General features: G+C 46.6%; 17 non-coding genes and 1 pseudogene across 17 annotated transcripts; all 18 read right to left on the bottom strand.

The window, feature by feature from the left end:
• Positions 1-141: 141 nt before the first annotated feature.
• LOC142288598 (U2 spliceosomal RNA) lies at positions 142-332 on the bottom strand. Its single transcript, XR_012749348.1, has one exon. It is a non-coding gene; the product is annotated as a U2 spliceosomal RNA (small nuclear RNA).
• Positions 333-1,719: 1,387 nt separating this feature from the next.
• LOC142288596 (U2 spliceosomal RNA) lies at positions 1,720-1,910 on the bottom strand. Its single transcript, XR_012749346.1, has one exon. It is a non-coding gene; the product is annotated as a U2 spliceosomal RNA (small nuclear RNA).
• Positions 1,911-3,297: 1,387 nt separating this feature from the next.
• Positions 3,298-3,488, bottom strand: LOC142288594 (U2 spliceosomal RNA). Its single transcript, XR_012749345.1, has one exon. It is a non-coding gene; the product is annotated as a U2 spliceosomal RNA (small nuclear RNA).
• A 1,387-nt stretch (positions 3,489-4,875) lies between these two features.
• Positions 4,876-5,066, bottom strand: LOC142288593 (U2 spliceosomal RNA). The gene has a single exon (XR_012749344.1). It is a non-coding gene; the product is annotated as a U2 spliceosomal RNA (small nuclear RNA).
• A 1,387-nt stretch (positions 5,067-6,453) lies between these two features.
• LOC142288592 (U2 spliceosomal RNA) lies at positions 6,454-6,644 on the bottom strand. The gene has a single exon (XR_012749343.1). It is a non-coding gene; the product is annotated as a U2 spliceosomal RNA (small nuclear RNA).
• A 1,387-nt stretch (positions 6,645-8,031) lies between these two features.
• Positions 8,032-8,222, bottom strand: LOC142288591 (U2 spliceosomal RNA). The gene has a single exon (XR_012749342.1). It is a non-coding gene; the product is annotated as a U2 spliceosomal RNA (small nuclear RNA).
• A 1,387-nt stretch (positions 8,223-9,609) lies between these two features.
• Positions 9,610-9,800, bottom strand: LOC142288590 (U2 spliceosomal RNA). Its single transcript, XR_012749341.1, has one exon. It is a non-coding gene; the product is annotated as a U2 spliceosomal RNA (small nuclear RNA).
• Positions 9,801-11,187: 1,387 nt separating this feature from the next.
• LOC142288600 (U2 spliceosomal RNA) lies at positions 11,188-11,380 on the bottom strand. Its single transcript, XR_012749350.1, has one exon. It is a non-coding gene; the product is annotated as a U2 spliceosomal RNA (small nuclear RNA).
• A 659-nt stretch (positions 11,381-12,039) lies between these two features.
• On the bottom strand, positions 12,040-12,181 carry LOC142288605 (U2 spliceosomal RNA; annotated as a pseudogene).
• A 1,387-nt stretch (positions 12,182-13,568) lies between these two features.
• On the bottom strand, positions 13,569-13,759 carry LOC142288589 (U2 spliceosomal RNA). The gene has a single exon (XR_012749340.1). It is a non-coding gene; the product is annotated as a U2 spliceosomal RNA (small nuclear RNA).
• A 1,387-nt stretch (positions 13,760-15,146) lies between these two features.
• LOC142288588 (U2 spliceosomal RNA) lies at positions 15,147-15,337 on the bottom strand. The gene has a single exon (XR_012749339.1). It is a non-coding gene; the product is annotated as a U2 spliceosomal RNA (small nuclear RNA).
• Positions 15,338-16,724: 1,387 nt separating this feature from the next.
• LOC142288587 (U2 spliceosomal RNA) lies at positions 16,725-16,915 on the bottom strand. Its single transcript, XR_012749338.1, has one exon. It is a non-coding gene; the product is annotated as a U2 spliceosomal RNA (small nuclear RNA).
• A 1,387-nt stretch (positions 16,916-18,302) lies between these two features.
• LOC142288586 (U2 spliceosomal RNA) lies at positions 18,303-18,493 on the bottom strand. Its single transcript, XR_012749337.1, has one exon. It is a non-coding gene; the product is annotated as a U2 spliceosomal RNA (small nuclear RNA).
• Positions 18,494-19,880: 1,387 nt separating this feature from the next.
• LOC142288584 (U2 spliceosomal RNA) lies at positions 19,881-20,071 on the bottom strand. Its single transcript, XR_012749335.1, has one exon. It is a non-coding gene; the product is annotated as a U2 spliceosomal RNA (small nuclear RNA).
• A 1,387-nt stretch (positions 20,072-21,458) lies between these two features.
• LOC142288583 (U2 spliceosomal RNA) lies at positions 21,459-21,649 on the bottom strand. The gene has a single exon (XR_012749334.1). It is a non-coding gene; the product is annotated as a U2 spliceosomal RNA (small nuclear RNA).
• A 1,387-nt stretch (positions 21,650-23,036) lies between these two features.
• LOC142288582 (U2 spliceosomal RNA) lies at positions 23,037-23,227 on the bottom strand. Its single transcript, XR_012749333.1, has one exon. It is a non-coding gene; the product is annotated as a U2 spliceosomal RNA (small nuclear RNA).
• A 1,387-nt stretch (positions 23,228-24,614) lies between these two features.
• Positions 24,615-24,805, bottom strand: LOC142288581 (U2 spliceosomal RNA). Its single transcript, XR_012749332.1, has one exon. It is a non-coding gene; the product is annotated as a U2 spliceosomal RNA (small nuclear RNA).
• A 1,387-nt stretch (positions 24,806-26,192) lies between these two features.
• LOC142288580 (U2 spliceosomal RNA) lies at positions 26,193-26,383 on the bottom strand. The gene has a single exon (XR_012749331.1). It is a non-coding gene; the product is annotated as a U2 spliceosomal RNA (small nuclear RNA).
• Between the last annotated feature and the right edge of the window lie 585 nt (positions 26,384-26,968).

The following is a 26,968-nucleotide window of genomic DNA, read 5'->3' as shown; positions in this document are numbered from 1 at the left end:
ATAAAAAACAAAAGGAGGAAGTGTGAAAAGTGAATGGGCCAAATTGAGGTGCATATGAAGACGTATGCTTTCTTCCAATTCATTAAATCGGGCTAATATGAATCAGGTGAATTGAGTTCTGCTTTTGGAAACTGGGTTAAGAAGGGGTGCACCGTTCCTGGAGGTACTGCAATACCAGGTCAATGCGTGGAGTGGACAGAGCAAGCTCTTTTTCCATCTCCCTGTTCTAAAAATCCATTTAATATATGGTCCCCAGATAGGGGACGTATCAGATATTAAACTGATAAGAACAGATACTACACTTGATCTTAGCCAAAAGGCCGAGAAGCGATAACCAGAATTGGTTTGGGCCTCGAGTGGCACCCTGGCCTATGCCGGACACATCTTAGGGAGAGAGAGCGAGAGGGAGACAAACCCACGCCTACACAAGACATTTTGTCACCCAAGCCAACCCTTGAAAAGGCTGCTTTGCAGAGCCAAAACAAGAAGAATGGTGCGTTTTGCAGCCGCCGCCCACTGCAATGAATCTGAATAACTCCTCCTTTAGGGCGCAAGCAACTCCCCTCCCCCTTGCAGTCTTTCCAATTCACGATACAAAAAGACGGACAGGACAGGTTGCCTGACTTTCCGTCACTGCCACCCTTTGCCATCCTTACCCGTAGAAAGCCCTTTCATCATCCCCAAACCCTAATCTTTTCCCTTTCCTTCCCAGCCCCCAAACCCTGCCCTCTGTACCTTTCTCACCACCCGCTTCCCTTCTCCTGTCATCCCCCTACCACCCGGGAAAAAAAGAGATTGCCCCCTCCTTCCACTAGCCCACCCTCCCACCCAAAGAACAACTTCTTCTGCGCAGCTTGTTTTCTAGGCAGCAGCGCTATTGTGATGTCATCGGGGGGCATTGTGACAAGCCGCCAGTGTTCCGTCTCTTCATGTTGTGCACAGTTCAAACGGAAAATACATCAACAGGCAGACTACAGAAAAGCTTACTATCAAAGGTTAGAGGGGGGCTTTCTCAGAGGGCTTTTTACAGTTTTTCTATTCCCAATTAGCCGTTTAAGTGTACTTATTGAAAGTAGTAATTCTTTCATAGGCCGCCCTTTCTTAGTATTTGACGTTCCTTATATTGCGGTATGAGGCTTCGCAGTAGGTTGCAAACATTCATCACCCATGACTGTCCCCAATTGAGCTCAGAAGCTCAATGTCTATCATGACCTCTCTTTTAGAATGTCCAAGAGCAAGCAAACTATTCCTCCAGGAGAGGGCGCCAACAGACTACTAAAGAGATCATCATTACTCAAAGAAAACCCCAAAAACCAATGCATGATAGGAATAAACAGGTAACTTTCTTTGGAGTGGAAGCGGAGAGATCGCACCAGATGCCAATTCTAGATGTTATCACACCTGTGGTCACTGCAGCAGCAGGTGAATCCACTTTGTCCAAAAGGGATCTATTCCATTCAATTGCAAATGATCTAGATAAGACAGAGAACTGCAGCACGGGGACATAGCCGAGTTGGTCAGGTTGAGTGGTGATGAGTTTGCTATTTGGATGAATAAAGAAAGTCAAAAGTGTGAAAGATAAAAAACAAAAGGAGGAAGTGTGAAAAGTGAATGGGCCAAATTGAGGTGCATATGAAGACGTATGCTTTCTTCCAATTCATTAAATCGGGCTAATATGAATCAGGTGAATTGAGTTCTGCTTTTGGAAACTGGGTTAAGAAGGGGTGCACCGTTCCTGGAGGTACTGCAATACCAGGTCAATGCGTGGAGTGGACAGAGCAAGCTCTTTTTCCATCTCCCTGTTCTAAAAATCCATTTAATATATGGTCCCCAGATAGGGGACGTATCAGATATTAAACTGATAAGAACAGATACTACACTTGATCTTAGCCAAAAGGCCGAGAAGCGATAACCAGAATTGGTTTGGGCCTCGAGTGGCACCCTGGCCTATGCCGGACACATCTTAGGGAGAGAGAGCGAGAGGGAGACAAACCCACGCCTACACAAGACATTTTGTCACCCAAGCCAACCCTTGAAAAGGCTGCTTTGCAGAGCCAAAACAAGAAGAATGGTGCGTTTTGCAGCCGCCGCCCACTGCAATGAATCTGAATAACTCCTCCTTTAGGGCGCAAGCAACTCCCCTCCCCCTTGCAGTCTTTCCAATTCACGATACAAAAAGACGGACAGGACAGGTTGCCTGACTTTCCGTCACTGCCACCCTTTGCCATCCTTACCCGTAGAAAGCCCTTTCATCATCCCCAAACCCTAATCTTTTCCCTTTCCTTCCCAGCCCCCAAACCCTGCCCTCTGTACCTTTCTCACCACCCGCTTCCCTTCTCCTGTCATCCCCCTACCACCCGGGAAAAAAAGAGATTGCCCCCTCCTTCCACTAGCCCACCCTCCCACCCAAAGAACAACTTCTTCTGCGCAGCTTGTTTTCTAGGCAGCAGCGCTATTGTGATGTCATCGGGGGGCATTGTGACAAGCCGCCAGTGTTCCGTCTCTTCATGTTGTGCACAGTTCAAACGGAAAATACATCAACAGGCAGACTACAGAAAAGCTTACTATCAAAGGTTAGAGGGGGGCTTTCTCAGAGGGCTTTTTACAGTTTTTCTATTCCCAATTAGCCGTTTAAGTGTACTTATTGAAAGTAGTAATTCTTTCATAGGCCGCCCTTTCTTAGTATTTGACGTTCCTTATATTGCGGTATGAGGCTTCGCAGTAGGTTGCAAACATTCATCACCCATGACTGTCCCCAATTGAGCTCAGAAGCTCAATGTCTATCATGACCTCTCTTTTAGAATGTCCAAGAGCAAGCAAACTATTCCTCCAGGAGAGGGCGCCAACAGACTACTAAAGAGATCATCATTACTCAAAGAAAACCCCAAAAACCAATGCATGATAGGAATAAACAGGTAACTTTCTTTGGAGTGGAAGCGGAGAGATCGCACCAGATGCCAATTCTAGATGTTATCACACCTGTGGTCACTGCAGCAGCAGGTGAATCCACTTTGTCCAAAAGGGATCTATTCCATTCAATTGCAAATGATCTAGATAAGACAGAGAACTGCAGCACGGGGACATAGCCGAGTTGGTCAGGTTGAGTGGTGATGAGTTTGCTATTTGGATGAATAAAGAAAGTCAAAAGTGTGAAAGATAAAAAACAAAAGGAGGAAGTGTGAAAAGTGAATGGGCCAAATTGAGGTGCATATGAAGACGTATGCTTTCTTCCAATTCATTAAATCGGGCTAATATGAATCAGGTGAATTGAGTTCTGCTTTTGGAAACTGGGTTAAGAAGGGGTGCACCGTTCCTGGAGGTACTGCAATACCAGGTCAATGCGTGGAGTGGACAGAGCAAGCTCTTTTTCCATCTCCCTGTTCTAAAAATCCATTTAATATATGGTCCCCAGATAGGGGACGTATCAGATATTAAACTGATAAGAACAGATACTACACTTGATCTTAGCCAAAAGGCCGAGAAGCGATAACCAGAATTGGTTTGGGCCTCGAGTGGCACCCTGGCCTATGCCGGACACATCTTAGGGAGAGAGAGCGAGAGGGAGACAAACCCACGCCTACACAAGACATTTTGTCACCCAAGCCAACCCTTGAAAAGGCTGCTTTGCAGAGCCAAAACAAGAAGAATGGTGCGTTTTGCAGCCGCCGCCCACTGCAATGAATCTGAATAACTCCTCCTTTAGGGCGCAAGCAACTCCCCTCCCCCTTGCAGTCTTTCCAATTCACGATACAAAAAGACGGACAGGACAGGTTGCCTGACTTTCCGTCACTGCCACCCTTTGCCATCCTTACCCGTAGAAAGCCCTTTCATCATCCCCAAACCCTAATCTTTTCCCTTTCCTTCCCAGCCCCCAAACCCTGCCCTCTGTACCTTTCTCACCACCCGCTTCCCTTCTCCTGTCATCCCCCTACCACCCGGGAAAAAAAGAGATTGCCCCCTCCTTCCACTAGCCCACCCTCCCACCCAAAGAACAACTTCTTCTGCGCAGCTTGTTTTCTAGGCAGCAGCGCTATTGTGATGTCATCGGGGGGCATTGTGACAAGCCGCCAGTGTTCCGTCTCTTCATGTTGTGCACAGTTCAAACGGAAAATACATCAACAGGCAGACTACAGAAAAGCTTACTATCAAAGGTTAGAGGGGGGCTTTCTCAGAGGGCTTTTTACAGTTTTTCTATTCCCAATTAGCCGTTTAAGTGTACTTATTGAAAGTAGTAATTCTTTCATAGGCCGCCCTTTCTTAGTATTTGACGTTCCTTATATTGCGGTATGAGGCTTCGCAGTAGGTTGCAAACATTCATCACCCATGACTGTCCCCAATTGAGCTCAGAAGCTCAATGTCTATCATGACCTCTCTTTTAGAATGTCCAAGAGCAAGCAAACTATTCCTCCAGGAGAGGGCGCCAACAGACTACTAAAGAGATCATCATTACTCAAAGAAAACCCCAAAAACCAATGCATGATAGGAATAAACAGGTAACTTTCTTTGGAGTGGAAGCGGAGAGATCGCACCAGATGCCAATTCTAGATGTTATCACACCTGTGGTCACTGCAGCAGCAGGTGAATCCACTTTGTCCAAAAGGGATCTATTCCATTCAATTGCAAATGATCTAGATAAGACAGAGAACTGCAGCACGGGGACATAGCCGAGTTGGTCAGGTTGAGTGGTGATGAGTTTGCTATTTGGATGAATAAAGAAAGTCAAAAGTGTGAAAGATAAAAAACAAAAGGAGGAAGTGTGAAAAGTGAATGGGCCAAATTGAGGTGCATATGAAGACGTATGCTTTCTTCCAATTCATTAAATCGGGCTAATATGAATCAGGTGAATTGAGTTCTGCTTTTGGAAACTGGGTTAAGAAGGGGTGCACCGTTCCTGGAGGTACTGCAATACCAGGTCAATGCGTGGAGTGGACAGAGCAAGCTCTTTTTCCATCTCCCTGTTCTAAAAATCCATTTAATATATGGTCCCCAGATAGGGGACGTATCAGATATTAAACTGATAAGAACAGATACTACACTTGATCTTAGCCAAAAGGCCGAGAAGCGATAACCAGAATTGGTTTGGGCCTCGAGTGGCACCCTGGCCTATGCCGGACACATCTTAGGGAGAGAGAGCGAGAGGGAGACAAACCCACGCCTACACAAGACATTTTGTCACCCAAGCCAACCCTTGAAAAGGCTGCTTTGCAGAGCCAAAACAAGAAGAATGGTGCGTTTTGCAGCCGCCGCCCACTGCAATGAATCTGAATAACTCCTCCTTTAGGGCGCAAGCAACTCCCCTCCCCCTTGCAGTCTTTCCAATTCACGATACAAAAAGACGGACAGGACAGGTTGCCTGACTTTCCGTCACTGCCACCCTTTGCCATCCTTACCCGTAGAAAGCCCTTTCATCATCCCCAAACCCTAATCTTTTCCCTTTCCTTCCCAGCCCCCAAACCCTGCCCTCTGTACCTTTCTCACCACCCGCTTCCCTTCTCCTGTCATCCCCCTACCACCCGGGAAAAAAAGAGATTGCCCCCTCCTTCCACTAGCCCACCCTCCCACCCAAAGAACAACTTCTTCTGCGCAGCTTGTTTTCTAGGCAGCAGCGCTATTGTGATGTCATCGGGGGGCATTGTGACAAGCCGCCAGTGTTCCGTCTCTTCATGTTGTGCACAGTTCAAACGGAAAATACATCAACAGGCAGACTACAGAAAAGCTTACTATCAAAGGTTAGAGGGGGGCTTTCTCAGAGGGCTTTTTACAGTTTTTCTATTCCCAATTAGCCGTTTAAGTGTACTTATTGAAAGTAGTAATTCTTTCATAGGCCGCCCTTTCTTAGTATTTGACGTTCCTTATATTGCGGTATGAGGCTTCGCAGTAGGTTGCAAACATTCATCACCCATGACTGTCCCCAATTGAGCTCAGAAGCTCAATGTCTATCATGACCTCTCTTTTAGAATGTCCAAGAGCAAGCAAACTATTCCTCCAGGAGAGGGCGCCAACAGACTACTAAAGAGATCATCATTACTCAAAGAAAACCCCAAAAACCAATGCATGATAGGAATAAACAGGTAACTTTCTTTGGAGTGGAAGCGGAGAGATCGCACCAGATGCCAATTCTAGATGTTATCACACCTGTGGTCACTGCAGCAGCAGGTGAATCCACTTTGTCCAAAAGGGATCTATTCCATTCAATTGCAAATGATCTAGATAAGACAGAGAACTGCAGCACGGGGACATAGCCGAGTTGGTCAGGTTGAGTGGTGATGAGTTTGCTATTTGGATGAATAAAGAAAGTCAAAAGTGTGAAAGATAAAAAACAAAAGGAGGAAGTGTGAAAAGTGAATGGGCCAAATTGAGGTGCATATGAAGACGTATGCTTTCTTCCAATTCATTAAATCGGGCTAATATGAATCAGGTGAATTGAGTTCTGCTTTTGGAAACTGGGTTAAGAAGGGGTGCACCGTTCCTGGAGGTACTGCAATACCAGGTCAATGCGTGGAGTGGACAGAGCAAGCTCTTTTTCCATCTCCCTGTTCTAAAAATCCATTTAATATATGGTCCCCAGATAGGGGACGTATCAGATATTAAACTGATAAGAACAGATACTACACTTGATCTTAGCCAAAAGGCCGAGAAGCGATAACCAGAATTGGTTTGGGCCTCGAGTGGCACCCTGGCCTATGCCGGACACATCTTAGGGAGAGAGAGCGAGAGGGAGACAAACCCACGCCTACACAAGACATTTTGTCACCCAAGCCAACCCTTGAAAAGGCTGCTTTGCAGAGCCAAAACAAGAAGAATGGTGCGTTTTGCAGCCGCCGCCCACTGCAATGAATCTGAATAACTCCTCCTTTAGGGCGCAAGCAACTCCCCTCCCCCTTGCAGTCTTTCCAATTCACGATACAAAAAGACGGACAGGACAGGTTGCCTGACTTTCCGTCACTGCCACCCTTTGCCATCCTTACCCGTAGAAAGCCCTTTCATCATCCCCAAACCCTAATCTTTTCCCTTTCCTTCCCAGCCCCCAAACCCTGCCCTCTGTACCTTTCTCACCACCCGCTTCCCTTCTCCTGTCATCCCCCTACCACCCGGGAAAAAAAGAGATTGCCCCCTCCTTCCACTAGCCCACCCTCCCACCCAAAGAACAACTTCTTCTGCGCAGCTTGTTTTCTAGGCAGCAGCGCTATTGTGATGTCATCGGGGGGCATTGTGACAAGCCGCCAGTGTTCCGTCTCTTCATGTTGTGCACAGTTCAAACGGAAAATACATCAACAGGCAGACTACAGAAAAGCTTACTATCAAAGGTTAGAGGGGGGCTTTCTCAGAGGGCTTTTTACAGTTTTTCTATTCCCAATTAGCCGTTTAAGTGTACTTATTGAAAGTAGTAATTCTTTCATAGGCCGCCCTTTCTTAGTATTTGACGTTCCTTATATTGCGGTATGAGGCTTCGCAGTAGGTTGCAAACATTCATCACCCATGACTGTCCCCAATTGAGCTCAGAAGCTCAATGTCTATCATGACCTCTCTTTTAGAATGTCCAAGAGCAAGCAAACTATTCCTCCAGGAGAGGGCGCCAACAGACTACTAAAGAGATCATCATTACTCAAAGAAAACCCCAAAAACCAATGCATGATAGGAATAAACAGGTAACTTTCTTTGGAGTGGAAGCGGAGAGATCGCACCAGATGCCAATTCTAGATGTTATCACACCTGTGGTCACTGCAGCAGCAGGTGAATCCACTTTGTCCAAAAGGGATCTATTCCATTCAATTGCAAATGATCTAGATAAGACAGAGAACTGCAGCACGGGGACATAGCCGAGTTGGTCAGGTTGAGTGGTGATGAGTTTGCTATTTGGATGAATAAAGAAAGTCAAAAGTGTGAAAGATAAAAAACAAAAGGAGGAAGTGTGAAAAGTGAATGGGCCAAATTGAGGTGCATATGAAGACGTATGCTTTCTTCCAATTCATTAAATCGGGCTAATATGAATCAGGTGAATTGAGTTCTGCTTTTGGAAACTGGGTTAAGAAGGGGTGCACCGTTCCTGGAGGTACTGCAATACCAGGTCAATGCGTGGAGTGGACAGAGCAAGCTCTTTTTCCATCTCCCTGTTCTAAAAATCCATTTAATATATGGTCCCCAGATAGGGGACGTATCAGATATTAAACTGATAAGAACAGATACTACACTTGATCTTAGCCAAAAGGCCGAGAAGCGATAACCAGAATTGGTTTGGGCCTCGAGTGGCACCCTGGCCTATGCCGGACACATCTTAGGGAGAGAGAGCGAGAGGGAGACAAACCCACGCCTACACAAGACATTTTGTCACCCAAGCCAACCCTTGAAAAGGCTGCTTTGCAGAGCCAAAACAAGAAGAATGGTGCGTTTTGCAGCCGCCGCCCACTGCAATGAATCTGAATAACTCCTCCTTTAGGGCGCAAGCAACTCCCCTCCCCCTTGCAGTCTTTCCAATTCACGATACAAAAAGACGGACAGGACAGGTTGCCTGACTTTCCGTCACTGCCACCCTTTGCCATCCTTACCCGTAGAAAGCCCTTTCATCATCCCCAAACCCTAATCTTTTCCCTTTCCTTCCCAGCCCCCAAACCCTGCCCTCTGTACCTTTCTCACCACCCGCTTCCCTTCTCCTGTCATCCCCCTACCACCCGGGAAAAAAAGAGATTGCCCCCTCCTTCCACTAGCCCACCCTCCCACCCAAAGAACAACTTCTTCTGCGCAGCTTGTTTTCTAGGCAGCAGCGCTATTGTGATGTCATCGGGGGGCATTGTGACAAGCCGCCAGTGTTCCGTCTCTTCATGTTGTGCACAGTTCAAACGGAAAATACATCAACAGGCAGACTACAGAAAAGCTTACTATCAAAGGTTAGAGGGGGGCTTTCTCAGAGGGCTTTTTACAGTTTTTCTATTCCCAATTAGCCGTTTAAGTGTACTTATTGAAAGTAGTAATTCTTTCATAGGCCGCCCTTTCTTAGTATTTGACGTTCCTTATATTGCGGTATGAGGCTTCGCAGTAGGTTGCAAACATTCATCACCCATGACTGTCCCCAATTGAGCTCAGAAGCTCAATGTCTATCATGACCTCTCTTTTAGAATGTCCAAGAGCAAGCAAACTATTCCTCCAGGAGAGGGCGCCAACAGACTACTAAAGAGATCATCATTACTCAAAGAAAACCCCAAAAACCAATGCATGATAGGAATAAACAGGTAACTTTCTTTGGAGTGGAAGCGGAGAGATCGCACCAGATGCCAATTCTAGATGTTATCACACCTGTGGTCACTGCAGCAGCAGGTGAATCCACTTTGTCCAAAAGGGATCTATTCCATTCAATTGCAAATGATCTAGATAAGACAGAGAACTGCAGCACGGGGACATAGCCGAGTTGGTCAGGTTGAGTGGTGATGAGTTTGCTATTTGGATGAATAAAGAAAGTCAAAAGTGTGAAAGATAAAAAACAAAAGGAGGAAGTGTGAAAAGTGAATGGGCCAAATTGAGGTGCATATGAAGACGTATGCTTTCTTCCAATTCATTAAATCGGGCTAATATGAATCAGGTGAATTGAGTTCTGCTTTTGGAAACTGGGTTAAGAAGGGGTGCACCGTTCCTGGAGGTACTGCAATACCAGGTCAATGCGTGGAGTGGACAGAGCAAGCTCTTTTTCCATCTCCCTGTTCTAAAAATCCATTTAATATATGGTCCCCAGATAGGGGACGTATCAGATATTAAACTGATAAGAACAGATACTACACTTGATCTTAGCCAAAAGGCCGAGAAGCGATAACCAGAATTGGTTTGGGCCTCGAGTGGCACCCTGGCCTATGCCGGACACATCTTAGGGAGAGAGAGCGAGAGGGAGACAAACCCACGCCTACACAAGACATTTTGTCACCCAAGCCAACCCTTGAAAAGGCTGCTTTGCAGAGCCAAAACAAGAAGAATGGTGCGTTTTGCAGCCGCCGCCCACTGCAATGAATCTGAATAACTCCTCCTTTAGGGCGCAAGCAACTCCCCTCCCCCTTGCAGTCTTTCCAATTCACGATACAAAAAGACGGACAGGACAGGTTGCCTGACTTTCCGTCACTGCCATCCTTTGCCATCCTTACCCGTAGAAAGCCCTTTCATCATCCCCAAACCCTAATCTTTTCCCTTTCCTTCCCAGCCCCCAAACCCTGCCCTCTGTACCTTTCTCACCACCCGCTTCCCTTCTCCTGTCATCCCCCTACCACCCGGGAAAAAAAGAGATTGCCCCCTCCTTCCACTAGCCCACCCTCCCACCCAAAGAACAACTTCTTCTGCGCAGCTTGTTTTCTAGGCAGCAGCGCTATTGTGATGTCATCGGGGGGCATTGTGACAAGCCGCCAGTGTTCCGTCTCTTCATGTTGTGCACAGTTCAAACGGAAAATACATCAACAGGCAGACTACAGAAAAGCTTACTATCAAAGGTTAGAGGGGGGCTTTCTCAGAGGGCTTTTTACAGTTTTTCTATTCCCAATTAGCCGTTTAAGTGTACTTATTGAAAGTAGTAATTCTTTCATAGGCCGCCCTTTCTTAGTATTTGACGTTCCTTATATTGCGGTATGAGGCTTCGCAGTAGGTTGCAAACATTCATCACCCATGACTGTCCCCAATTGAGCTCAGAAGCTCAATGTCTATCATGACCTCTCTTTTAGAATGTCCAAGAGCAAGCAAACTATTCCTCCAGGAGAGGGCGCCAACAGACTACTAAAGAGATCATCATTACTCAAAGAAAACCCCAAAAACCAATGCATGATAGGAATAAACAGGTAACTTTCTTTGGAGTGGAAGCGGAGAGATCGCACCAGATGCCAATTCTAGATGTTATCACACCTGTGGTCACTGCAGCAGCAGGTGAATCCACTTTGTCCAAAAGGGATCTATTCCATTCAATTGCAAATGATCTAGATAAGACAGAGAACTGCAGCACGGGGACATAGCCGAGTTGGTCAGGTTGAGTGGTGATGAGTTTGCTATTTGGATGAATAAAGAAAGTCAAAAGTGTGAAAGATAAAAAACAAAAGGAGGAAGTGTGAAAAGTGAATGGGCCAAATTGAGGTGCATATGAAGACGTATGCTTTCTTCCAATTCATTAAATCGGGCTAATATGAATCAGGTGAATTGAGTTCTGCTTTTGGAAACTGGGTTAAGAAGGGGTGCACCGTTCCTGGAGGTACTGCAATACCAGGTCAATGCGTGGAGTGGACAGAGCAAGCTCTTTTTCCATCTCCCTGTTCTAAAAATCCATTTAATATATGGTCCCCAGATAGGGGACGTATCAGATATTAAACTGATAAGAACAGATTTTTGATTTAATGAAGCTTTCCAAAGCACCGCAAAAAATGCATGACCGAAGTCACACCAAAAACAGTGCAAAGGCTAGGATTCGTGTGGACCCCTCCGTGAGGAGAGGGTCCCCAAAAATCAACCCCGTCCCTCCGAGCCAGAAGGCCACAGCAAGGGTCAGGGATCTTCGGTGCTCCCCCAAGCCGAAGCCTGGTTGAGCCTTGTCATTGCTCCCAGCGTCCACCCAGGCATCTTACCCAAGTGGAGTAGAGAGCTACTAGTTGTTGGTTTCGCAGCCGAAACTGCCCGGACCGTCAACCGGTGTTGGTTTCTCAGCCCAAGGCTAACCGGACCTCCAACCGGGTGTTGGTTTCTCAGCCGAAGCTGACCCGGACCTCCAACCGGGTGTTGGTTTCTCAGCCGAAGCTGACCCGGACCTCCAACCGGGTGTTGGTTTCTCAGCCCAAAGCTGAACGGACCTCCGACCATGATTATAAAAATTTCCCTTCCTAGCCAGAAGGCCGGGATAGAGCAATATGCTCAGAAAGTATGAAAGGGCAAGGTACGGTGTGCTACAGAGCCCAAGGCTTGCCGGGGTCCAAAGCCAGCAAGCTCAGACTCACTCCAGGGTCGTCAATCCTGGGGCACATTGCACCATAGCCCCCACACTTACTCAGTCTAATAGCCTCGATCCTGGTAGGGCCATGGTTTCCTCTAGATGGATATACTATCCTCCCAAAGTACTAACAAGCGCAACCTTCCAGTGTGCATTGCATCATTGTACTAAGGTGGCCGGAGCCTTAAACCACCTTTTCGAACGATACTACACTTGATCTTAGCCAAAAGGCCGAGAAGCGATAACCAGAATTGGTTTGGGCCTCGAGTGGCACCCTGGCCTATGCCGGACACATCTTAGGGAGAGAGAGCGAGAGGGAGACAAACCCACGCCTACACAAGACATTTTGTCACCCAAGCCAACCCTTGAAAAGGCTGCTTTGCAGAGCCAAAACAAGAAGAATGGTGCGTTTTGCAGCCGCCGCCCACTGCAATGAATCTGAATAACTCCTCCTTTAGGGCGCAAGCAACTCCCCTCCCCCTTGCAGTCTTTCCAATTCACGATACAAAAAGACGGACAGGACAGGTTGCCTGACTTTCCGTCACTGCCACCCTTTGCCATCCTTACCCGTAGAAAGCCCTTTCATCATCCCCAAACCCTAATCTTTTCCCTTTCCTTCCCAGCCCCCAAACCCTGCCCTCTGTACCTTTCTCACCACCCGCTTCCCTTCTCCTGTCATCCCCCTACCACCCGGGAAAAAAAGAGATTGCCCCCTCCTTCCACTAGCCCACCCTCCCACCCAAAGAACAACTTCTTCTGCGCAGCTTGTTTTCTAGGCAGCAGCGCTATTGTGATGTCATCGGGGGGCATTGTGACAAGCCGCCAGTGTTCCGTCTCTTCATGTTGTGCACAGTTCAAACGGAAAATACATCAACAGGCAGACTACAGAAAAGCTTACTATCAAAGGTTAGAGGGGGGCTTTCTCAGAGGGCTTTTTACAGTTTTTCTATTCCCAATTAGCCGTTTAAGTGTACTTATTGAAAGTAGTAATTCTTTCATAGGCCGCCCTTTCTTAGTATTTGACGTTCCTTATATTGCGGTATGAGGCTTCGCAGTAGGTTGCAAACATTCATCACCCATGACTGTCCCCAATTGAGCTCAGAAGCTCAATGTCTATCATGACCTCTCTTTTAGAATGTCCAAGAGCAAGCAAACTATTCCTCCAGGAGAGGGCGCCAACAGACTACTAAAGAGATCATCATTACTCAAAGAAAACCCCAAAAACCAATGCATGATTGGAATAAACAGGTAACTTTCTTTGGAGTGGAAGCGGAGAGATCGCACCAGATGCCAATTCTAGATGTTATCACACCTGTGGTCACTGCAGCAGCAGGTGAATCCACTTTGTCCAAAAGGGATCTATTCCATTCAATTGCAAATGATCTAGATAAGACAGAGAACTGCAGCACGGGGACATAGCCGAGTTGGTCAGGTTGAGTGGTGATGAGTTTGCTATTTGGATGAATAAAGAAAGTCAAAAGTGTGAAAGATAAAAAACAAAAGGAGGAAGTGTGAAAAGTGAATGGGCCAAATTGAGGTGCATATGAAGACGTATGCTTTCTTCCAATTCATTAAATCGGGCTAATATGAATCAGGTGAATTGAGTTCTGCTTTTGGAAACTGGGTTAAGAAGGGGTGCACCGTTCCTGGAGGTACTGCAATACCAGGTCAATGCGTGGAGTGGACAGAGCAAGCTCTTTTTCCATCTCCCTGTTCTAAAAATCCATTTAATATATGGTCCCCAGATAGGGGACGTATCAGATATTAAACTGATAAGAACAGATACTACACTTGATCTTAGCCAAAAGGCCGAGAAGCGATAACCAGAATTGGTTTGGGCCTCGAGTGGCACCCTGGCCTATGCCGGACACATCTTAGGGAGAGAGAGCGAGAGGGAGACAAACCCACGCCTACACAAGACATTTTGTCACCCAAGCCAACCCTTGAAAAGGCTGCTTTGCAGAGCCAAAACAAGAAGAATGGTGCGTTTTGCAGCCGCCGCCCACTGCAATGAATCTGAATAACTCCTCCTTTAGGGCGCAAGCAACTCCCCTCCCCCTTGCAGTCTTTCCAATTCACGATACAAAAAGACGGACAGGACAGGTTGCCTGACTTTCCGTCACTGCCACCCTTTGCCATCCTTACCCGTAGAAAGCCCTTTCATCATCCCCAAACCCTAATCTTTTCCCTTTCCTTCCCAGCCCCCAAACCCTGCCCTCTGTACCTTTCTCACCACCCGCTTCCCTTCTCCTGTCATCCCCCTACCACCCGGGAAAAAAAGAGATTGCCCCCTCCTTCCACTAGCCCACCCTCCCACCCAAAGAACAACTTCTTCTGCGCAGCTTGTTTTCTAGGCAGCAGCGCTATTGTGATGTCATCGGGGGGCATTGTGACAAGCCGCCAGTGTTCCGTCTCTTCATGTTGTGCACAGTTCAAACGGAAAATACATCAACAGGCAGACTACAGAAAAGCTTACTATCAAAGGTTAGAGGGGGGCTTTCTCAGAGGGCTTTTTACAGTTTTTCTATTCCCAATTAGCCGTTTAAGTGTACTTATTGAAAGTAGTAATTCTTTCATAGGCCGCCCTTTCTTAGTATTTGACGTTCCTTATATTGCGGTATGAGGCTTCGCAGTAGGTTGCAAACATTCATCACCCATGACTGTCCCCAATTGAGCTCAGAAGCTCAATGTCTATCATGACCTCTCTTTTAGAATGTCCAAGAGCAAGCAAACTATTCCTCCAGGAGAGGGCGCCAACAGACTACTAAAGAGATCATCATTACTCAAAGAAAACCCCAAAAACCAATGCATGATAGGAATAAACAGGTAACTTTCTTTGGAGTGGAAGCGGAGAGATCGCACCAGATGCCAATTCTAGATGTTATCACACCTGTGGTCACTGCAGCAGCAGGTGAATCCACTTTGTCCAAAAGGGATCTATTCCATTCAATTGCAAATGATCTAGATAAGACAGAGAACTGCAGCACGGGGACATAGCCGAGTTGGTCAGGTTGAGTGGTGATGAGTTTGCTATTTGGATGAATAAAGAAAGTCAAAAGTGTGAAAGATAAAAAACAAAAGGAGGAAGTGTGAAAAGTGAATGGGCCAAATTGAGGTGCATATGAAGACGTATGCTTTCTTCCAATTCATTAAATCGGGCTAATATGAATCAGGTGAATTGAGTTCTGCTTTTGGAAACTGGGTTAAGAAGGGGTGCACCGTTCCTGGAGGTACTGCAATACCAGGTCAATGCGTGGAGTGGACAGAGCAAGCTCTTTTTCCATCTCCCTGTTCTAAAAATCCATTTAATATATGGTCCCCAGATAGGGGACGTATCAGATATTAAACTGATAAGAACAGATACTACACTTGATCTTAGCCAAAAGGCCGAGAAGCGATAACCAGAATTGGTTTGGGCCTCGAGTGGCACCCTGGCCTATGCCGGACACATCTTAGGGAGAGAGAGCGAGAGGGAGACAAACCCACGCCTACACAAGACATTTTGTCACCCAAGCCAACCCTTGAAAAGGCTGCTTTGCAGAGCCAAAACAAGAAGAATGGTGCGTTTTGCAGCCGCCGCCCACTGCAATGAATCTGAATAACTCCTCCTTTAGGGCGCAAGCAACTCCCCTCCCCCTTGCAGTCTTTCCAATTCACGATACAAAAAGACGGACAGGACAGGTTGCCTGACTTTCCGTCACTGCCACCCTTTGCCATCCTTACCCGTAGAAAGCCCTTTCATCATCCCCAAACCCTAATCTTTTCCCTTTCCTTCCCAGCCCCCAAACCCTGCCCTCTGTACCTTTCTCACCACCCGCTTCCCTTCTCCTGTCATCCCCCTACCACCCGGGAAAAAAAGAGATTGCCCCCTCCTTCCACTAGCCCACCCTCCCACCCAAAGAACAACTTCTTCTGCGCAGCTTGTTTTCTAGGCAGCAGCGCTATTGTGATGTCATCGGGGGGCATTGTGACAAGCCGCCAGTGTTCCGTCTCTTCATGTTGTGCACAGTTCAAACGGAAAATACATCAACAGGCAGACTACAGAAAAGCTTACTATCAAAGGTTAGAGGGGGGCTTTCTCAGAGGGCTTTTTACAGTTTTTCTATTCCCAATTAGCCGTTTAAGTGTACTTATTGAAAGTAGTAATTCTTTCATAGGCCGCCCTTTCTTAGTATTTGACGTTCCTTATATTGCGGTATGAGGCTTCGCAGTAGGTTGCAAACATTCATCACCCATGACTGTCCCCAATTGAGCTCAGAAGCTCAATGTCTATCATGACCTCTCTTTTAGAATGTCCAAGAGCAAGCAAACTATTCCTCCAGGAGAGGGCGCCAACAGACTACTAAAGAGATCATCATTACTCAAAGAAAACCCCAAAAACCAATGCATGATAGGAATAAACAGGTAACTTTCTTTGGAGTGGAAGCGGAGAGATCGCACCAGATGCCAATTCTAGATGTTATCACACCTGTGGTCACTGCAGCAGCAGGTGAATCCACTTTGTCCAAAAGGGATCTATTCCATTCAATTGCAAATGATCTAGATAAGACAGAGAACTGCAGCACGGGGACATAGCCGAGTTGGTCAGGTTGAGTGGTGATGAGTTTGCTATTTGGATGAATAAAGAAAGTCAAAAGTGTGAAAGATAAAAAACAAAAGGAGGAAGTGTGAAAAGTGAATGGGCCAAATTGAGGTGCATATGAAGACGTATGCTTTCTTCCAATTCATTAAATCGGGCTAATATGAATCAGGTGAATTGAGTTCTGCTTTTGGAAACTGGGTTAAGAAGGGGTGCACCGTTCCTGGAGGTACTGCAATACCAGGTCAATGCGTGGAGTGGACAGAGCAAGCTCTTTTTCCATCTCCCTGTTCTAAAAATCCATTTAATATATGGTCCCCAGATAGGGGACGTATCAGATATTAAACTGATAAGAACAGATACTACACTTGATCTTAGCCAAAAGGCCGAGAAGCGATAACCAGAATTGGTTTGGGCCTCGAGTGGCACCCTGGCCTATGCCGGACACATCTTAGGGAGAGAGAGCGAGAGGGAGACAAACCCACGCCTACACAAGACATTTTGTCACCCAAGCCAACCCTTGAAAAGGCTGCTTTGCAGAGCCAAAACAAGAAGAATGGTGCGTTTTGCAGCCGCCGCCCACTGCAATGAATCTGAATAACTCCTCCTTTAGGGCGCAAGCAACTCCCCTCCCCCTTGCAGTCTTTCCAATTCACGATACAAAAAGACGGACAGGACAGGTTGCCTGACTTTCCGTCACTGCCACCCTTTGCCATCCTTACCCGTAGAAAGCCCTTTCATCATCCCCAAACCCTAATCTTTTCCCTTTCCTTCCCAGCCCCCAAACCCTGCCCTCTGTACCTTTCTCACCACCCGCTTCCCTTCTCCTGTCATCCCCCTACCACCCGGGAAAAAAAGAGATTGCCCCCTCCTTCCACTAGCCCACCCTCCCACCCAAAGAACAACTTCTTCTGCGCAGCTTGTTTTCTAGGCAGCAGCGCTATTGTGATGTCATCGGGGGGCATTGTGACAAGCCGCCAGTGTTCCGTCTCTTCATGTTGTGCACAGTTCAAACGGAAAATACATCAACAGGCAGACTACAGAAAAGCTTACTATCAAAGGTTAGAGGGGGGCTTTCTCAGAGGGCTTTTTACAGTTTTTCTATTCCCAATTAGCCGTTTAAGTGTACTTATTGAAAGTAGTAATTCTTTCATAGGCCGCCCTTTCTTAGTATTTGACGTTCCTTATATTGCGGTATGAGGCTTCGCAGTAGGTTGCAAACATTCATCACCCATGACTGTCCCCAATTGAGCTCAGAAGCTCAATGTCTATCATGACCTCTCTTTTAGAATGTCCAAGAGCAAGCAAACTATTCCTCCAGGAGAGGGCGCCAACAGACTACTAAAGAGATCATCATTACTCAAAGAAAACCCCAAAAACCAATGCATGATAGGAATAAACAGGTAACTTTCTTTGGAGTGGAAGCGGAGAGATCGCACCAGATGCCAATTCTAGATGTTATCACACCTGTGGTCACTGCAGCAGCAGGTGAATCCACTTTGTCCAAAAGGGATCTATTCCATTCAATTGCAAATGATCTAGATAAGACAGAGAACTGCAGCACGGGGACATAGCCGAGTTGGTCAGGTTGAGTGGTGATGAGTTTGCTATTTGGATGAATAAAGAAAGTCAAAAGTGTGAAAGATAAAAAACAAAAGGAGGAAGTGTGAAAAGTGAATGGGCCAAATTGAGGTGCATATGAAGACGTATGCTTTCTTCCAATTCATTAAATCGGGCTAATATGAATCAGGTGAATTGAGTTCTGCTTTTGGAAACTGGGTTAAGAAGGGGTGCACCGTTCCTGGAGGTACTGCAATACCAGGTCAATGCGTGGAGTGGACAGAGCAAGCTCTTTTTCCATCTCCCTGTTCTAAAAATCCATTTAATATATGGTCCCCAGATAGGGGACGTATCAGATATTAAACTGATAAGAACAGATACTACACTTGATCTTAGCCAAAAGGCCGAGAAGCGATAACCAGAATTGGTTTGGGCCTCGAGTGGCACCCTGGCCTATGCCGGACACATCTTAGGGAGAGAGAGCGAGAGGGAGACAAACCCACGCCTACACAAGACATTTTGTCACCCAAGCCAACCCTTGAAAAGGCTGCTTTGCAGAGCCAAAACAAGAAGAATGGTGCGTTTTGCAGCCGCCGCCCACTGCAATGAATCTGAATAACTCCTCCTTTAGGGCGCAAGCAACTCCCCTCCCCCTTGCAGTCTTTCCAATTCACGATACAAAAAGACGGACAGGACAGGTTGCCTGACTTTCCGTCACTGCCACCCTTTGCCATCCTTACCCGTAGAAAGCCCTTTCATCATCCCCAAACCCTAATCTTTTCCCTTTCCTTCCCAGCCCCCAAACCCTGCCCTCTGTACCTTTCTCACCACCCGCTTCCCTTCTCCTGTCATCCCCCTACCACCCGGGAAAAAAAGAGATTGCCCCCTCCTTCCACTAGCCCACCCTCCCACCCAAAGAACAACTTCTTCTGCGCAGCTTGTTTTCTAGGCAGCAGCGCTATTGTGATGTCATCGGGGGGCATTGTGACAAGCCGCCAGTGTTCCGTCTCTTCATGTTGTGCACAGTTCAAACGGAAAATACATCAACAGGCAGACTACAGAAAAGCTTACTATCAAAGGTTAGAGGGGGGCTTTCTCAGAGGGCTTTTTACAGTTTTTCTATTCCCAATTAGCCGTTTAAGTGTACTTATTGAAAGTAGTAATTCTTTCATAGGCCGCCCTTTCTTAGTATTTGACGTTCCTTATATTGCGGTATGAGGCTTCGCAGTAGGTTGCAAACATTCATCACCCATGACTGTCCCCAATTGAGCTCAGAAGCTCAATGTCTATCATGACCTCTCTTTTAGAATGTCCAAGAGCAAGCAAACTATTCCTCCAGGAGAGGGCGCCAACAGACTACTAAAGAGATCATCATTACTCAAAGAAAACCCCAAAAACCAATGCATGATAGGAATAAACAGGTAACTTTCTTTGGAGTGGAAGCGGAGAGATCGCACCAGATGCCAATTCTAGATGTTATCACACCTGTGGTCACTGCAGCAGCAGGTGAATCCACTTTGTCCAAAAGGGATCTATTCCATTCAATTGCAAATGATCTAGATAAGACAGAGAACTGCAGCACGGGGACATAGCCGAGTTGGTCAGGTTGAGTGGTGATGAGTTTGCTATTTGGATGAATAAAGAAAGTCAAAAGTGTGAAAGATAAAAAACAAAAGGAGGAAGTGTGAAAAGTGAATGGGCCAAATTGAGGTGCATATGAAGACGTATGCTTTCTTCCAATTCATTAAATCGGGCTAATATGAATCAGGTGAATTGAGTTCTGCTTTTGGAAACTGGGTTAAGAAGGGGTGCACCGTTCCTGGAGGTACTGCAATACCAGGTCAATGCGTGGAGTGGACAGAGCAAGCTCTTTTTCCATCTCCCTGTTCTAAAAATCCATTTAATATATGGTCCCCAGATAGGGGACGTATCAGATATTAAACTGATAAGAACAGATACTACACTTGATCTTAGCCAAAAGGCCGAGAAGCGATAACCAGAATTGGTTTGGGCCTCGAGTGGCACCCTGGCCTATGCCGGACACATCTTAGGGAGAGAGAGCGAGAGGGAGACAAACCCACGCCTACACAAGACATTTTGTCACCCAAGCCAACCCTTGAAAAGGCTGCTTTGCAGAGCCAAAACAAGAAGAATGGTGCGTTTTGCAGCCGCCGCCCACTGCAATGAATCTGAATAACTCCTCCTTTAGGGCGCAAGCAACTCCCCTCCCCCTTGCAGTCTTTCCAATTCACGATACAAAAAGACGGACAGGACAGGTTGCCTGACTTTCCGTCACTGCCACCCTTTGCCATCCTTACCCGTAGAAAGCCCTTTCATCATCCCCAAACCCTAATCTTTTCCCTTTCCTTCCCAGCCCCCAAACCCTGCCCTCTGTACCTTTCTCACCACCCGCTTCCCTTCTCCTGTCATCCCCCTACCACCCGGGAAAAAAAGAGATTGCCCCCTCCTTCCACTAGCCCACCCTCCCACCCAAAGAACAACTTCTTCTGCGCAGCTTGTTTTCTAGGCAGCAGCGCTATTGTGATGTCATCGGGGGGCATTGTGACAAGCCGCCAGTGTTCCGTCTCTTCATGTTGTGCACAGTTCAAACGGAAAATACATCAACAGGCAGACTACAGAAAAGCTTACTATCAAAGGTTAGAGGGGGGCTTTCTCAGAGGGCTTTTTACAGTTTTTCTATTCCCAATTAGCCGTTTAAGTGTACTTATTGAAAGTAGTAATTCTTTCATAGGCCGCCCTTTCTTAGTATTTGACGTTCCTTATATTGCGGTATGAGGCTTCGCAGTAGGTTGCAAACATTCATCACCCATGACTGTCCCCAATTGAGCTCAGAAGCTCAATGTCTATCATGACCTCTCTTTTAGAATGTCCAAGAGCAAGCAAACTATTCCTCCAGGAGAGGGCGCCAACAGACTACTAAAGAGATCATCATTACTCAAAGAAAACCCCAAAAACCAATGCATGATAGGAATAAACAGGTAACTTTCTTTGGAGTGGAAGCGGAGAGATCGCACCAGATGCCAATTCTAGATGTTATCACACCTGTGGTCACTGCAGCAGCAGGTGAATCCACTTTGTCCAAAAGGGATCTATTCCATTCAATTGCAAATGATCTAGATAAGACAGAGAACTGCAGCACGGGGACATAGCCGAGTTGGTCAGGTTGAGTGGTGATGAGTTTGCTATTTGGATGAATAAAGAAAGTCAAAAGTGTGAAAGATAAAAAACAAAAGGAGGAAGTGTGAAAAGTGAATGGGCCAAATTGAGGTGCATATGAAGACGTATGCTTTCTTCCAATTCATTAAATCGGGCTAATATGAATCAGGTGAATTGAGTTCTGCTTTTGGAAACTGGGTTAAGAAGGGGTGCACCGTTCCTGGAGGTACTGCAATACCAGGTCAATGCGTGGAGTGGACAGAGCAAGCTCTTTTTCCATCTCCCTGTTCTAAAAATCCATTTAATATATGGTCCCCAGATAGGGGACGTATCAGATATTAAACTGATAAGAACAGATACTACACTTGATCTTAGCCAAAAGGCCGAGAAGCGATAACCAGAATTGGTTTGGGCCTCGAGTGGCACCCTGGCCTATGCCGGACACATCTTAGGGAGAGAGAGCGAGAGGGAGACAAACCCACGCCTACACAAGACATTTTGTCACCCAAGCCAACCCTTGAAAAGGCTGCTTTGCAGAGCCAAAACAAGAAGAATGGTGCGTTTTGCAGCCGCCGCCCACTGCAATGAATCTGAATAACTCCTCCTTTAGGGCGCAAGCAACTCCCCTCCCCCTTGCAGTCTTTCCAATTCACGATACAAAAAGACGGACAGGACAGGTTGCCTGACTTTCCGTCACTGCCACCCTTTGCCATCCTTACCCGTAGAAAGCCCTTTCATCATCCCCAAACCCTAATCTTTTCCCTTTCCTTCCCAGCCCCCAAACCCTGCCCTCTGTACCTTTCTCACCACCCGCTTCCCTTCTCCTGTCATCCCCCTACCACCCGGGAAAAAAAGAGATTGCCCCCTCCTTCCACTAGCCCACCCTCCCACCCAAAGAACAACTTCTTCTGCGCAGCTTGTTTTCTAGGCAGCAGCGCTATTGTGATGTCATCGGGGGGCATTGTGACAAGCCGCCAGTGTTCCGTCTCTTCATGTTGTGCACAGTTCAAACGGAAAATACATCAACAGGCAGACTACAGAAAAGCTTACTATCAAAGGTTAGAGGGGGGCTTTCTCAGAGGGCTTTTTACAGTTTTTCTATTCCCAATTAGCCGTTTAAGTGTACTTATTGAAAGTAGTAATTCTTTCATAGGCCGCCCTTTCTTAGTATTTGACGTTCCTTATATTGCGGTATGAGGCTTCGCAGTAGGTTGCAAACATTCATCACCCATGACTGTCCCCAATTGAGCTCAGAAGCTCAATGTCTATCATGACCTCTCTTTTAGAATGTCCAAGAGCAAGCAAACTATTCCTCCAGGAGAGGGCGCCAACAGACTACTAAAGAGATCATCATTACTCAAAGAAAACCCCAAAAACCAATGCATGATAGGAATAAACAGGTAACTTTCTTTGGAGTGGAAGCGGAGAGATCGCACCAGATGCCAATTCTAGATGTTATCACACCTGTGGTCACTGCAGCAGCAGGTGAATCCACTTTGTCCAAAAGGGATCTATTCCATTCAATTGCAAATGATCTAGATAAGACAGAGAACTGCAGCACGGGGACATAGCCGAGTTGGTCAGGTTGAGTGGTGATGAGTTTGCTATTTGGATGAATAAAGAAAGTCAAAAGTGTGAAAGATAAAAAACAAAAGGAGGAAGTGTGAAAAGTGAATGGGCCAAATTGAGGTGCATATGAAGACGTATGCTTTCTTCCAATTCATTAAATCGGGCTAATATGAATCAGGTGAATTGAGTTCTGCTTTTGGAAACTGGGTTAAGAAGGGGTGCACCGTTCCTGGAGGTACTGCAATACCAGGTCAATGCGTGGAGTGGACAGAGCAAGCTCTTTTTCCATCTCCCTGTTCTAAAAATCCATTTAATATATGGTCCCCAGATAGGGGACGTATCAGATATTAAACTGATAAGAACAGATACTACACTTGATCTTAGCCAAAAGGCCGAGAAGCGATAACCAGAATTGGTTTGGGCCTCGAGTGGCACCCTGGCCTATGCCGGACACATCTTAGGGAGAGAGAGCGAGAGGGAGACAAACCCACGCCTACACAAGACATTTTGTCACCCAAGCCAACCCTTGAAAAGGCTGCTTTGCAGAGCCAAAACAAGAAGAATGGTGCGTTTTGCAGCCGCCGCCCACTGCAATGAATCTGAATAACTCCTCCTTTAGGGCGCAAGCAACTCCCCTCCCCCTTGCAGTCTTTCCAATTCACGATACAAAAAGACGGACAGGACAGGTTGCCTGACTTTCCGTCACTGCCACCCTTTGCCATCCTTACCCGTAGAAAGCCCTTTCATCATCCCCAAACCCTAATCTTTTCCCTTTCCTTCCCAGCCCCCAAACCCTGCCCTCTGTACCTTTCTCACCACCCGCTTCCCTTCTCCTGTCATCCCCCTACCACCCGGGAAAAAAAGAGATTGCCCCCTCCTTCCACTAGCCCACCCTCCCACCCAAAGAACAACTTCTTCTGCGCAGCTTGTTTTCTAGGCAGCAGCGCTATTGTGATGTCATCGGGGGGCATTGTGACAAGCCGCCAGTGTTCCGTCTCTTCATGTTGTGCACAGTTCAAACGGAAAATACATCAACAGGCAGACTACAGAAAAGCTTACTATCAAAGGTTAGAGGGGGGCTTTCTCAGAGGGCTTTTTACAGTTTTTCTATTCCCAATTAGCCGTTTAAGTGTACTTATTGAAAGTAGTAATTCTTTCATAGGCCGCCCTTTCTTAGTATTTGACGTTCCTTATATTGCGGTATGAGGCTTCGCAGTAGGTTGCAAACATTCATCACCCATGACTGTCCCCAATTGAGCTCAGAAGCTCAATGTCTATCATGACCTCTCTTTTAGAATGTCCAAGAGCAAGCAAACTATTCCTCCAGGAGAGGGCGCCAACAGACTACTAAAGAGATCATCATTACTCAAAGAAAACCCCAAAAACCAATGCATGATAGGAATAAACAGGTAACTTTCTTTGGAGTGGAAGCGGAGAGATCGCACCAGATGCCAATTCTAGATGTTATCACACCTGTGGTCACTGCAGCAGCAGGTGAATCCACTTTGTCCAAAAGGGATCTATTCCATTCAATTGCAAATGATCTAGATAAGACAGAGAACTGCAGCACGGGGACATAGCCGAGTTGGTCAGGTTGAGTGGTGATGAGTTTGCTATTTGGATGAATAAAGAAAGTCAAAAGTGTGAAAGATAAAAAACAAAAGGAGGAAGTGTGAAAAGTGAATGGGCCAAATTGAGGTGCATATGAAGACGTATGCTTTCTTCCAATTCATTAAATCGGGCTAATATGAATCAGGTGAATTGAGTTCTGCTTTTGGAAACTGGGTTAAGAAGGGGTGCACCGTTCCTGGAGGTACTGCAATACCAGGTCAATGCGTGGAGTGGACAGAGCAAGCTCTTTTTCCATCTCCCTGTTCTAAAAATCCATTTAATATATGGTCCCCAGATAGGGGACGTATCAGATATTAAACTGATAAGAACAGATACTACACTTGATCTTAGCCAAAAGGCCGAGAAGCGATAACCAGAATTGGTTTGGGCCTCGAGTGGCACCCTGGCCTATGCCGGACACATCTTAGGGAGAGAGAGCGAGAGGGAGACAAACCCACGCCTACACAAGACATTTTGTCACCCAAGCCAACCCTTGAAAAGGCTGCTTTGCAGAGCCAAAACAAGAAGAATGGTGCGTTTTGCAGCCGCCGCCCACTGCAATGAATCTGAATAACTCCTCCTTTAGGGCGCAAGCAACTCCCCTCCCCCTTGCAGTCTTTCCAATTCACGATACAAAAAGACGGACAGGACAGGTTGCCTGACTTTCCGTCACTGCCACCCTTTGCCATCCTTACCCGTAGAAAGCCCTTTCATCATCCCCAAACCCTAATCTTTTCCCTTTCCTTCCCAGCCCCCAAACCCTGCCCTCTGTACCTTTCTCACCACCCGCTTCCCTTCTCCTGTCATCCCCCTACCACCCGGGAAAAAAAGAGATTGCCCCCTCCTTCCACTAGCCCACCCTCCCACCCAAAGAACAACTTCTTCTGCGCAGCTTGTTTTCTAGGCAGCAGCGCTATTGTGATGTCATCGGGGGGCATTGTGACAAGCCGCCAGTGTTCCGTCTCTTCATGTTGTGCACAGTTCAAACGGAAAATACATCAACAGGCAGACTACAGAAAAGCTTACTATCAAAGGTTAGAGGGGGGCTTTCTCAGAGGGCTTTTTACAGTTTTTCTATTCCCAATTAGCCGTTTAAGTGTACTTATTGAAAGTAGTAATTCTTTCATAGGCCGCCCTTTCTTAGTATTTGACGTTCCTTATATTGCGGTATGAGGCTTCGCAGTAGGTTGCAAACATTCATCACCCATGACTGTCCCCAATTGAGCTCAGAAGCTCAATGTCTATCATGACCTCTCTTTTAGAATGTCCAAGAGCAAGCAAACTATTCCTCCAGGAGAGGGCGCCAACAGACTACTAAAGAGATCATCATTACTCAAAGAAAACCCCAAAAACCAATGCATGATAGGAATAAACAGGTAACTTTCTTTGGAGTGGAAGCGGAGAGATCGCACCAGATGCCAATTCTAGATGTTATCACACCTGTGGTCACTGCAGCAGCAGGTGAATCCACTTTGTCCAAAAGGGATCTATTCCATTCAATTGCAAATGATCTAGATAAGACAGAGAACTGCAGCACGGGGACATAGCCGAGTTGGTCAGGTTGAGTGGTGATGAGTTTGCTATTTGGATGAATAAAGAAAGTCAAAAGTGTGAAAGATAAAAAACAAAAGGAGGAAGTGTGAAAAGTGAATGGGCCAAATTGAGGTGCATATGAAGACGTATGCTTTCTTCCAATTCATTAAATCGGGCTAATATGAATCAGGTGAATTGAGTTCTGCTTTTGGAAACTGGGTTAAGAAGGGGTGCACCGTTCCTGGAGGTACTGCAATACCAGGTCAATGCGTGGAGTGGACAGAGCAAGCTCTTTTTCCATCTCCCTGTTCTAAAAATCCATTTAATATATGGTCCCCAGATAGGGGACGTATCAGATATTAAACTGATAAGAACAGATACTACACTTGATCTTAGCCAAAAGGCCGAGAAGCGATAACCAGAATTGGTTTGGGCCTCGAGTGGCACCCTGGCCTATGCCGGACACATCTTAGGGAGAGAGAGCGAGAGGGAGACAAACCCACGCCTACACAAGACATTTTGTCACCCAAGCCAACCCTTGAAAAGGCTGCTTTGCAGAGCCAAAACAAGAAGAATGGTGCGTTTTGCAGCCGCCGCCCACTGCAATGAATCTGAATAACTCCTCCTTTAGGGCGCAAGCAACTCCCCTCCCCCTTGCAGTCTTTCCAATTCACGATACAAAAAGACGGACAGGACAGGTTGCCTGACTTTCCGTCACTGCCACCCTTTGCCATCCTTACCCGTAGAAAGCCCTTTCATCATCCCCAAACCCTAATCTTTTCCCTTTCCTTCCCAGCCCCCAAACCCTGCCCTCTGTACCTTTCTCACCACCCGCTTCCCTTCTCCTGTCATCCCCCTACCACCCGGGAAAAAAAGAGATTGCCCCCTCCTTCCACTAGCCCACCCTCCCACCCAAAGAACAACTTCTTCTGCGCAGCTTGTTTTCTAGGCAGCAGCGCTATTGTGATGTCATCGGGGGGCATTGTGACAAGCCGCCAGTG

This window comes from Anomaloglossus baeobatrachus, unplaced genomic scaffold, assembly GCF_048569485.1.
Source record: "Anomaloglossus baeobatrachus isolate aAnoBae1 unplaced genomic scaffold, aAnoBae1.hap1 Scaffold_841, whole genome shotgun sequence".
NCBI lineage: Eukaryota > Metazoa > Chordata > Amphibia > Anura > Aromobatidae > Anomaloglossus > Anomaloglossus baeobatrachus.
This window is presented reverse-complemented; position numbering and strand designations above follow the sequence as displayed.